This window comes from Dermacentor albipictus, chromosome 1 (assembly GCF_038994185.2).
Source record: "Dermacentor albipictus isolate Rhodes 1998 colony chromosome 1, USDA_Dalb.pri_finalv2, whole genome shotgun sequence".
Classification (NCBI taxonomy): Eukaryota; Metazoa; Arthropoda; class Arachnida; order Ixodida; family Ixodidae; genus Dermacentor; species Dermacentor albipictus.
Window position 1 is genome coordinate 18,472,524 of NC_091821.1, and position 11,810 is coordinate 18,484,333.

The 11,810-nt window shown below is 51.0% G+C and overlaps 1 pseudogene; it reads right to left on the bottom strand.

Moving 5' to 3' along the window:
- Positions 1 to 310: 310 nt before the first annotated feature.
- On the bottom strand, positions 311 to 8,893 carry LOC135909957 (uncharacterized; annotated as a pseudogene).
- Positions 8,894 to 11,810: the final 2,917 nt, after the last annotated feature.

An 11,810-nucleotide genomic window follows, 5' to 3' on the forward strand; every position in this document is an offset into this window, starting at 1 on the left:
CAGTCATCGTAAAGAAGTCGCCTCTCTGCGCGAGGGATTACACACACACACTCACACACACACTTCTTTGCGCGAGGTCCACGGCCCTCAACCGACGTTAGACGAACTTCGTAGAAGTCTGGGCTTACTTCAGGAAAGTCGCATTTTATTCCCCGAGCTGGCGCCTGCATCGCAGCCGGTTGCCCATTCTCTTGCGTCTTGAACGGCACGTGGGAAGGGTCCTTGAACTACGTTCCCTCGGGGACTCCCTCGCTCGCGGCAGACCGGGTAGGCGGTGTCGTGTTCGTGCGCAAAGCATGCTTCGTCGAACTCATCTTGGCCCCAGCGACGGAGAGTCGAGGACGCGCGCATTGTTCTCCACACACAGTCGACTTAGTGACTCCGTGGTTAGAGGTTTGCGCTGGCGTTCCAGGGAAGTTGACGCCGCTGTCGCAACTGGCTGGCTTAACTTGTACTTTAGCTTGGCCGTTCTTAACAGCACCTCCATGGCCCGGAAAATCTCGACTGTCCAGTGCTGACAACCGCTGGGCAGGAAGAGAACGGCTGGTGGCCAGGGGCTGACGCCTTGGCTCGCAGCGAACACTTGTGTAATGATGTCACCGCCCGAAAACATCCTACAAGGACAGGCAACTGCAAAACAAACCCCACAACATGGCTCTGCGCCGAGATGACGTACCTTGGCTCTCACTTTAGACCCGCTAGGCTTCAAAGAAAACATAAGTGCAGAGAAAAAAATGCTGCATTTTGCTATGTCAATTTTTGAAGCAGTCTCGTGCTGAGAAATTCAGCGATCATGGAGGGAATCCTGCTAATTGAGAGGGGATGTTCTGTTGTGCCATTACCACAAGCCCGGATTCCGAATCTGCAAGATGCGGAATCTATCCTGCGAGCGCCATAATTCTCGCTTCACAAGTCAAGATGCTGCGCCTTCGTGCGGGAGAAGCCTCGGCGAAGCAGCGTGTTTAGACGTGTCCGCGTGTGCCAGACGGCCCGGCGCCGCACCTCCCTTGCCTGGAGGTCACCGCGCGCGCGAACTTTGAACCGGGTGGCCAGCGCGGTCGCTGGTTGGACCCCTCGGACGACCGTCGTGTGCTGACTTTGTATTGGGCCGTTTGAGTGACAATGGTCCTCGGGGATTATAAAAGCCGCGACAGGCCGCCTCGAAAACAGGATCCGCCGACCCCACCTGGAGAGAGGGTCGCTCCCGACTGGGGTGAGATGTGTCACGCGTTTTCGCCGGACGCCGTCGTGCGAGAACAGTCGCGTTTGTGTGAGCTCTCGGCCCCAGTGCCGATCCGTTTATGTCCTGTATGATAACCTGTATATAATGTATAAAGTCCCTTTTGTTATTCTCATCGACGCCAGGCTCGGAGTCTTCGCTACCAACGCTCTGTCACGAAACGGGTGAAGAGCGCTACGGGACCACAAAGCCGTAATCGTGGTGCAGCGGTGCAAGTTCGTAACACTGGTGGCACCGGTTGGAAGTCGTAACACTGGTGGCACCGGTTGGAGTTCATAACACTGGATGGCAGCTACGGGATTGACCGGCATCAGCTACCTCGGCGCGGTGAGTGCCTGAAGTTTACCTCAAACACCAGACTTTCTCTGACACAGGTTATAGTAGCTTAGGGAAGGATTTGGTGTTGCATTGTGATAACCTTGTGTGTTTCAAGCCTAGTAAGAGTGTTTTGAAAACCAGGGGATGCTGAGGGGGTAAACAGGGCAGTGTGTGATATACTTGCATAGGTGTTACTAGTAGTGTTACAGTAGCGTACGGCAGGTATATTCAAAAAGGGTAAACAGCAGGAGGACAGTGTGAACGATGGAGAAGTACAAGGTGAAGGAACTTCTCGAAATTTGTGAGGAGTTGGGCATTGAGTTGGGCTCAACCAAAAGAAAGAATGCGATCCTTGAGGTCATGAGGACCGGGGACGTAACGGCTGAGGAAGCCGCTGAGGCCTGGGCGGATATCAATGAACGTCGGGAAAGGGAGGAGAAGGAACGTTGCGAGCAGGAAAGGAAGGAAAATGAACGACGTGAAAAGGAGGAAAGGAGAGAACAGGAACGTCGCGAAGAGGAAAAGGAGGAAAGGAGAGAACAGCAACGTCGCGAGGAGGAAAGGAGAGAACAGCAACGTCGCGAGGAGGAAAAGGAGGAAAGGAGAGAGATTCGTGAGCACGAGCTTAAAATGAAAGAGTTGGAGACCCGAAATAGCTCGCCAGCGCCTAGTCTCACTTCTAATGTTCCAAGAATACGCGATCAACTTCCACCCTTTGTCGTCGGAGAGGATATGGCCAAATACCTCGTGAAATTTGAGCACGTGTGTGAACGGAATAGCATTGAGCGATCCCTTTGGGCACAGAATCTGTTAGCCTTGCTTCCTGGGGAGGCATCAGACGTAATCACTTGCTTATCGAAAGAGGCGTTTGAGAGCTACAGTGATGTGAAGGAAGCGCTACTGCGGAAGTACAAATTGTCGCCCGAAGCTTTCCGGCAGAGGTTCCGGTATGCAAAAAAGGGTAAGGAGTCGAATGTTGACTTCGCGTTTCGTCTAAAAGCCGACTTGGTGGAATGGCTGAAGGGCGAAGAGGTTTACGACGACCGCGACAAAATTGTCGAATGCATCGCGTTGGAGCAGTTCTACCGTTGCATTGATGAGGATGTCCGGCTCTGGCTGCAAGATAGGCTAAAGGAGGTTAAGCTAAACAAGGCAGCAGAGTTAGCGGAAGAGTATTACACCCGCCGCAGCTTGCACAGCAAGGCAGTGCGCGTAGAAAAAGCAGATAGAAGAGATGGGTTTTACGGGAAGCCCGACGAACGGAAGGAAATCACGCGTCGCGAGTTTCGGGAAGACGAGTCCCTTCCCAAAGAAACTGTAAGGGATGGACAGAAGGCATCTCAGAATGATGACGATGGTCCGAAACAGCGAAACGAAATGACGCGTTCTTTTGAAAAACGGAAACCGTTAACCTGCTACAATTGCAAAAAGCAAGGGCACATCGCTGCAAGCTGCCCAGAGAGAATTGCTTTTGCAACGATACAGGAAACTCACAGAAACATACGTCTATTGGAGCCCTATGTGCAGGAAATTAAGGTAAACGGTAAGAAGTGCCGTGCACTTCGGGACTCTGCAGCAACTATGGACGTTGTTCACCCGTCTTTCGTCTCCTCGAGTGATTTTACGGGAGAGTGCGTTAGGATACGGCAAGTGGCCGAGAAGGAGAGTGTCTGTTTACCGATCGCAACGGTTATCATTGAAGGAGAGTTTGGAAAACTTAACACCGAAGCCGCTGTGTCAGCCGCCCTCCCGGAGCAATTTTCCTACCTCTTCTCAAATAGCTCGGAGCAGCTGCTGAGGGATCAGGGCAAATCATTCTTTGCCGACGTGGCGTACATGGCCCCCACGCGATCCAAAGCGCGCCCGCTGTCGAGGGAACTTGACTTAGTGTCGGTGAGCGAAAGGCGGTGCGGCACACGGACTGATCAAGGTAACTTGAGTGGCGAGCAGTCACGGGAGAGGCAGAGCTCGGACGCTGGCCTAGACGAGCGGGTCCTGGAAGTGAGTGGGAGTGACGCGTGCAGTGCTAGCCGCGATATAGACGCGACGCCGCAATTAGGCGACGCGGGCTCCACACTCGCTCCGGTTTCCGCCAGCCGGCAGGAGCAGGCTGCAGTTGAAAGGGAAACTCGGATTCGCGAACAACAGGAAGATTGTTCACTAGCCGATCTGAGGAAGAGCGTCAAACGGGGAGTGAAAAAAAAGAGGGTTTCATTTGGCAAGGAATCTGGCTTATTGTACCGCCGCTACACGGATAAGCAGGGTCGCAAATATAAGCAGCTTCGGATTCCGCGAAAATATCGCCGGGAAAAATGAATGGCCTCATTTGCTTCCTCAGAAGTATGTTTTCGGTCCAAGTGATTTCAAGGGGACCATTCCATTTGTCATTATTATTGCTGATTAATAATTGTTTCTATTTTGTTGTGTTGATGATTTGAAAACTGATTGTTTAAGCCTTGTGTGCTAGATCGTACACCTGCCTCTTGTTGCAGCGGGAGAAAAAAAAAAGGGGAAAACAATTTAGTTAGGTTGATTTGAATTATGGCCTTGTCTGGTGTTTGACGGGAGACAGAGGGCACTTGTTCGTGTTGGGTGTTCCCTTTTTCCGGTCGGTTTTGCAAGCTGCAGAACGACCAAGCGGGACCAGTGGCGAGAAGCAAGGTCTTAGGAACGACCCGAGCGGAGCTGGTCAAGGTGCCTTGGCGACGACGTGGTGAGCAGAGCTCCTGTCCTGGCGAGTCGGACCTGGGCACGTGATGTTACCTGGCGTCCCGACACTGGACGTGAACTTGGACGAGCCTGACGAACGTGCGCGCCTGGCATCCGAGCCACGTGGAGGCAGCTCGTCTTCCCGGCGCCTTATCTGAGGGCGGGGATGCTGTTGTGCCATTACCACAAGCCCGGATTCCGAATCTGCAAGATGCGGAATCTATCCTGCGAGCGCCATAATTCTCGCTTCACAAGTCAAGATGCTGCGCCTTCGTGCGGGAGAAGCCTCGGCGAAGCAGCGTGTTTAGACGTGTCCGCGTGTGCCAGACGGCCCGGCGCCGCACCTCCCTTGCCTGGAGGTCACCGCGCGCGCGAACTTTGAACCGGGTGGCCAGCGCGGTCGCTGGTTGGACCCCTCGGACGACCGTCGTGTGCTGACTTTGTATTGGGCCGTTTGAGTGACAATGGTCCTCGGGGATTATAAAAGCCGCGACAGGCCGCCTCGAAAACAGGATCCGCCGACCCCACCTGGAGAGAGGGTCGCTCCCGACTGGGGTGAGATGTGTCACGCGTTTTCGCCGGACGCCGTCGTGCGAGAACAGTCGCGTTTGTGTGAGCTCTCGGCCCCAGTGCCGATCCGTTTATGTCCTGTATGATAACCTGTATATAATGTATAAAGTCCCTTTTGTTATTCTCATCGACGCCAGGCTCGGAGTCTTCGCTACCAACGCTCTGTCACGAAACGGGTGAAGAGCGCTACGGGACCACAAAGCCGTAATCGTGGTGCAGCGGTGCAAGTTCGTAACACTGGTGGCACCGGTTGGAAGTCGTAACACTGGTGGCACCGGTTGGAGTTCATAACAGTTCTTGGCTTAACAAAATTAACAGTAATAACCCTAAAATTTTGGCGGGACCCTTAAACGCAGAATTCAAATTAGCCTGCTCAAACCATCCGCAGTGTTATGCAACTTTCCCTTCTTATATCTAACGGAGAAGTTGTACTCTTGGAGAGTAAGGGCACATTCACACCGGCGACTTGAGGAGGTCGCGCGACCAAGTGGGTCGCAAAGCGACCAGTCGCAAATGGTCGCAAACGGTCGCCTTTCTTGAAAAGCGACCATTTCGGGCCAGTCGCTCTCTGCGCGATTTTTCAGTCGCGCGACCGTGGTCGCAAAACTGATAAACCAATCAGCGGCGCACCGGAAGTGATCCTTCGTGTGTCTACATCGGGCCTCCTCCGGCGTCGCGTTCAAATTCCGCGTAGATTCCGAGAGTTCTCGCTGAGAACGATAATCTCCGGGATTGCGACTTGCGAGTCGCGCTCAGCCGGGCTTGCCGGTGTGAACATCAGTCGCCTTCTGTCGCTTTTTGATTGCGAGTCGCAAATGGTCGCGCGACCTCCTCAAGTCGCTGGTGTGAATGTGCCCTAAGACTCCATCGGAGCAAGAGGCCATTTTTGTGTGACATTTGATTCAGCCACGTGAGAGGACAGTGGTCGGTCTCGAAGATGAACTTCGCTCCGTACTAGTAACACGAGAACTTCTGGGTGGCCCAAGCAAAAAAAGCGCATTTCTTCTCTGAAGCGCTGTAGGCTTCCTCACTTACATTTTGTTTACGGCTGGCATAGAGGATAGGATGTTCCTCGTTATCGTCGCCGACCTGACTAAGTCCCACGCCCATAGCTCTGTCGCTTGCGTCGCATTGAACTATGAATTCCTTTGTGTAGTGTGGCGCACGAAGCACAGGAAGAGAAACCAATAGCGCTTTCAAACTTTGGAAAATGTTCTCTTTGTATTTATCCCAATGTACGCTATTCGTTGCTCCCTTTCAGAGGGCGTCGGTTAATGGACTTGCCATTAACGGACGCCGGTACATTAACGTTAATTTACCGTTTCTAGTACCCCACAAGTCCCAAAAATCAACGAAGGTCTGTTTTCGTGCGCGGCTGCGAAAATTTTCCAATCGTAACTATTTTCAGCTCGGCCAGCCGTCTCATGCCCTGGCCGACAACATGGCCCAGATAAGAAACCTGTGAACAACCAAATCTACACTTTTCCGCTTTCATTGTTAAGCCGGCTTCCCTCAACGGTGAGAACACCTGTTTGAGGTGCGCTACGTGTTCTTCCCAGCTGTCCGAAAAAATTCCTACATCACCAAGATATCGCAAGCCGAACTCCTGCAAGTCTTTTAGGACAATATCCGTTAACTTGGAGAAGCTAAACGGCGCGTTTTTCAGCCCGAAGCTCAGTGCTAGAGGGCGAAAAGTGCCTACAGGTGAGATGAAAGCGGCATAGCGGCTGGCAATTTCTGAAAGGGGAACTTGCCAGCACGCCCGCACGAATGTATAGTTGAAATGTATTTAGCAGCGCTAACACTTTCAATTCGTTCCACAATGCTGGGTATTGGGTACAGCTGAGCATTAGTGATGGTATTACCTTCCTGTAGTCAGCACATGGACGAGGGTCCTTCTTAGGGGTTTCTACCAGTATTAGCGGTGACGTGTAGTCAATCTCAGCGGGCTCAAAAACTCCCAACTCTAGCATGCGCTGTATCTCTGCCTCCATAATCTCTCTCTGTCTTGGAGACACCCTGTAAGGCTTTGAGTTTACGGGTTCACTTGATGTCAGCTTTACTTCATGCGTTATTAGTTTGGTTCTACCTGGCGGATCGCTGAATCTGTCGAGATATTCCGCAAACACCCCTTTTAGCTCATCTAGCTGCTCGGGTCTAAGAGCGTGCGAGCTTACTGAATGCTTTACTACTTCTTCTAGGCCAATTTGAGAGTTGGAGGTCACCCTATTCTCCTTACACTTGGTACTAGTGCCATCCTGCTTTTTGATGGTATAGTTAATGACTCCGCTCCGCTCTATATACGGCTTCATCAAATTGCAGTGATATATCCGCACCTTCTTCTTGCGACCGGGCATTTCAGAGCATAGTTAGTATCTGAAAGTTTGTGCAGTTACTTTAAAGCGCCCGTCCCAGTGAACTTCAAGCTTGTTATTTCTTGAAAGCTTGATGATTATTACCTGGTCTCCGGGTTAAACGTACGAAGCCTGGCATTCTTTTCGTAATGGAATTTGGCGTTCTTTTGAGCTACTCCCATGTTCTTTTCGACTAGTTCTTGGGTTGCGCTTAGCAGTTCCAGCAAATTAACACGTATTCAACCACTGTTGGACTCTCTCCTCTTTCTTCCCACATCTCTCTTAAGATTCTCAGTGGAGAACGGAGTGTCCTCCCATACACTAGTTCTGCTGGCGAGTACCCTGTAGCCTCACGTGGAACCGTTCGCAAAGCAAACAAAGTTGCCGGCAAACAGTTCTCCCAGTCCTCCTTGTGCTCGTAACTGAGCGCACGCAAAACTCGCTTAAGCACTGAATGCCACCTGTCTACACTGTTTGACTGAGGGTCATAGACGAACTGTGTATCAACCCCGCACTTTTGCAAGAATGTGGAAGTGAGTGCGCTTGTGAATACTGACCCTTGATCCACCTGAATTTCGGCTGGAAAGCCAACTCGTGCAAACACTGTGAAAAGCGCGTTTACTACTTCGGTGGAGCTCAGCTGGTTCAGAGGAATTTCTTCTGGAAACTTTGTAGCTGGACGCAGCATGGTAAACAAGTACCTGTAACCCGATTTTGGTTTTGCCAGAGGCCCTACCATGTCTATCACACGTCGTCTGAAAGGTTCTGTTATTAAGGGCACTACCATTAGTGGTGATTTCCATGTCTCTCCTGGTTTGCCCGAGCGCTGGCAGACGTCGCAAGATCTTACGAAGTTTTTTACGTCTTTTAAACAGCCAGGCCAGTAGTACTCCACAAGCAATCTTTCTTTTGATTTATTTATGCCTAGGTGGCCGGATCACCTATTTCCACGACAGAGACGCAAAAGATCCTCCCTGTACTTAGCAGGTGTGACTAACTGATCTAATATCCTACCCTTTCAATCTCTGTAGTGCCGATACAACAATCCTCCTCTCTCATGTATCGTCACGTTGCGCCTAGCAATCCCTTCTTTAGCTGTGCGATGTAATTTAGTTAAGCTCTCATCATTCTTTTGCTCGGCTGCCAGTGACTCTCTATCAACACGTAAGAGCTGATCAAAGTTCTTTGAGGCCGGTGATAGGAATGACCCTGTCTCGCTTGCGAGTGCATCAGCGGGCTTTTCCTGCAAGGGTGAATCTTGACACCCTGGCGATACGCTCTCATTGAGCTTGTCAGCTGGCAGGCTTTCCTCAAATGTTTTTTCATCTTTAGAGCGTAGCTCGGATTCGGTTATTGAAGTTATTTCCTTTGCTACTTCCACTGGAGCAGCTTGTGTATTTTCAATCGAAAGCGACGCGATTTTACGAGCTTGGCCTCGCGTCAATGCCTGTACTACGCCCTCTCCCAGTTTAAGCCCTTTTACACGCAGTAACTGATTATAACGATTCGAAAAAATGTAAGGGTACTGCGGTGGCAATAATTTGGAAACTGCAGCCTCGGTAACTACTTCCCCAAATGGTCCACGGATTTTGACTTTGGCCATGGGCAGACACACGCTGTGTTCTTCGACAACCTGTTTGATCTATGCTACTTCACCGGTTAGGTCATGTACCATCACGTAAGACGTATGGACAATGCCCATGGTGGCGGCACTGTCTCTTAGCACCCGGCATGGTTTGCCATTACCTTGGAGGTCGTGAAGATATGAGCTTAAAAGTTCCATATGCTCGTCTTTTTATCCACGTAGGAGAAAACTACGCTAGGCTTCCCGCAGTTCACAGCGATATGTCCCAGTTTGTGGCACTTATAGGAGCGGAAAGGTCTAAAAGATTCGAATTTTCTTTTCTGCTTTTTTGGTACTGTTTCCCCGTCTGATTTCTCCTCGCTCTTTTCTGAGGGCTTTTCCTCCACGTCTACAGGCTCCGGTCGTCTAGTCTGCGAACCCTTTTTGAACGGAAATGGTTTCCGCGGTCCATTTCAACCAGCCCTATTTCCGTCCTCGGCGTTCAACTTTCTACGCGTTGCGTACTCTTCGGCTGATTCAGCCGCCCTTTCCACAGTGTTTACATTCCCTCTGTCTTGCACCCACAGTTTCGCAGCTTGGGGGATGCTTTTGTAAAACTGCTCTAGACACATGCATTCAATGATCATGACTCTGCTGTCGTACGCTTCCGCGCTTTTCAGCCACTTGACTAGGTTGGCCTTTAAGCCGTATGCAAACTCCGGTGCCACTCGCTATCTTTCTTGCCTGTGCTCCTAAACCTTTGCCGGAAAGCTTCGGCAGGAAGGCGGTCTTTCTTCAGGAGACTAGCCTTAACTTTCGCATAATCATATGCATCCTGTGCAATGAGTCTAGCGATTACTTCCGCCGCCTCACACGGCAACATAGACAGCAACCCCTGTGGCCATGTACTCTGACCGAAGTTCATGTGCTCGCAAGTCCTTTCAAAATTGCTTATGAACAAGCCTATGTCGGTACCGACCTCAAATGGCTTTAATAGCCTGTCCATGCGATTTGATTCTGCCTCACTTGATCGTCCCAGAGCCCTTTCACTTTCTTGAGACAACTCCAAACGTTTGCTTTCAAGTTCAAGTGACATTTTTCTTAACTCGCGATCTTTATCGCGTTGCTCTCTCTCTTGTTCTTTTCTCACTCGTCCTTCTCTCTTTTTCAGAAGTTCCAACCACATTTCAATTTCTTCTACACAGGCCAGTTCGGAAATTAGCTTCAATAATTCCAATTTAGCATTTCCTTGCGTACATCTAGGCTCAGTTCCTCACGAACAATCCACAACTCGGCTCTCAGCAGTGTCCTTGACTCCATGATTGCTGCTTTACTGCCTTGGTCCAGCTCGCTAAATCTACCTAGGAAAACACAACCTAGGTGACAATCAACAGTCCAGCTTCCCTACAGTTCTAAACAGAACAACAACAAAATGAAGCCTAGAGAATCAAAGCAAGAACCAAGCACTCACCGCATACATAGCACCACGTCGCAAAGTCCATCTCACCGCTGTCCGCCAGTTGTTAGGATTGGGAGGTCAATCCCATCGCTCGTAATCAGTTGTCAAGATTGGAGTCGGGCATGAATTAGAAGGTAGCAGGCCATGCCGTCATCCAACTTATCCACGCTTAGGACGTTGTTGAAGGGAAGTACTGCTTCTCATCGAGAACGAGGAATATGGGTTTATTTACAGTATCTACATAAGGGCGTTGCAGTTCATCAGTCTAGCAAGACTGCGAGAGAGATTACACTGAGCGTCCGCACAACAGCGGTTTATAAACACTCGGCCCTCCCTCGATCCCAAGGTGAGAGAAACGTTCGACCAGTCATCGTAAACAAATCACCTCTCTGCGCGAGGGATTACACCCACAGACTCACACACACACTTCTTTGCGCGAAATTCACGGTCCTCAACCGACGTCCGACGGACTTCGTAGAACACTGGGCTTACTTCAGCAAAGGCGCCTTTTATTCCCCGCGCTGACCCCCGCAGCGCAGCCGGTTGCCCATTGTCTTGCGTCTTGAACGGCGCGTGGGAAGGGTCCTCGAACTACGTTCCCTCGGGGAATCTCCCGCTCGCGGCAGACCGGGTAGGTGGTGTCGTGTTCCGGCACAAAGCCTGATTGATCGAACTCATCTTGGCCCCAGCCACGGAGAGTCGAGGACGCGCGCATTGTTCTCCACACACAGTCGACTTAGTGACGCCATGGTTAGATGTTTGCGGTGGCGTTTCAGGGAAGTCGACGCCCCTGTCGCAACTGGCTGGCAAAACTTGCACCTCAGCTGGGCCGTTCTTAACAACCTATGCTGATACCCATTACTTGAGTAGTAAATTCTGCGATGAACCCACGTGAAATTTTGTCGTCATTTCGTAGCCTCGCCTCGGTGTTGGTAGATGGCATTTCTGCAGGTAAAATTCTGGCCCTGTAGTTAAATCATGGCAAAGAAACAATGACGACCATTCCACTCTGAGAAGATGGAATTGCAGCGAAAGTTGACGACCGTCAAAGTTCTCAAACGAAAGGCAAAGTGCTTTCGCTGCCATTCAATCTTCAGAGTGCAATGGTTCCTATTCCTTGCGTTTCTATTCTGGCGTCCTCGCTCGTTCGGAAGTGCCCGGTGTTGTGCCATGATACGAGCACCACGTGCTGACCAAGAGGCGACGGGTGCTGTCATACTACATGCCCCACGTGGCTATTACGAAGCGAGAGCTCCCACTTCTCCGCGACGAACTAAGAATTCGACACGGGAGGCGACTTCAAGAAGCGGCCAGCCATCTCCGCGGCTCCCAGTCATCTCCGTGACGAATCAAGAATTAGACGTGGGCAAGGTGAATACCCTGCCCCGCCTGGTTCCTGCCGACGAGAACTCGCCCAAATCGGTTCCTACCGACGAGAGCTCGCCGAAGGGATTTAAGAGAGAACTGGCCCATTGTGAGAATAGAGAGTCGCTTGCAGCCGCCCAGTCGGTCTGATGCACTCCTACTGCTACCTGTGCGCTATCATCCACTATCTGTATATATTTTATAATTTTTTTCTTCTTCGCCTACGAAACG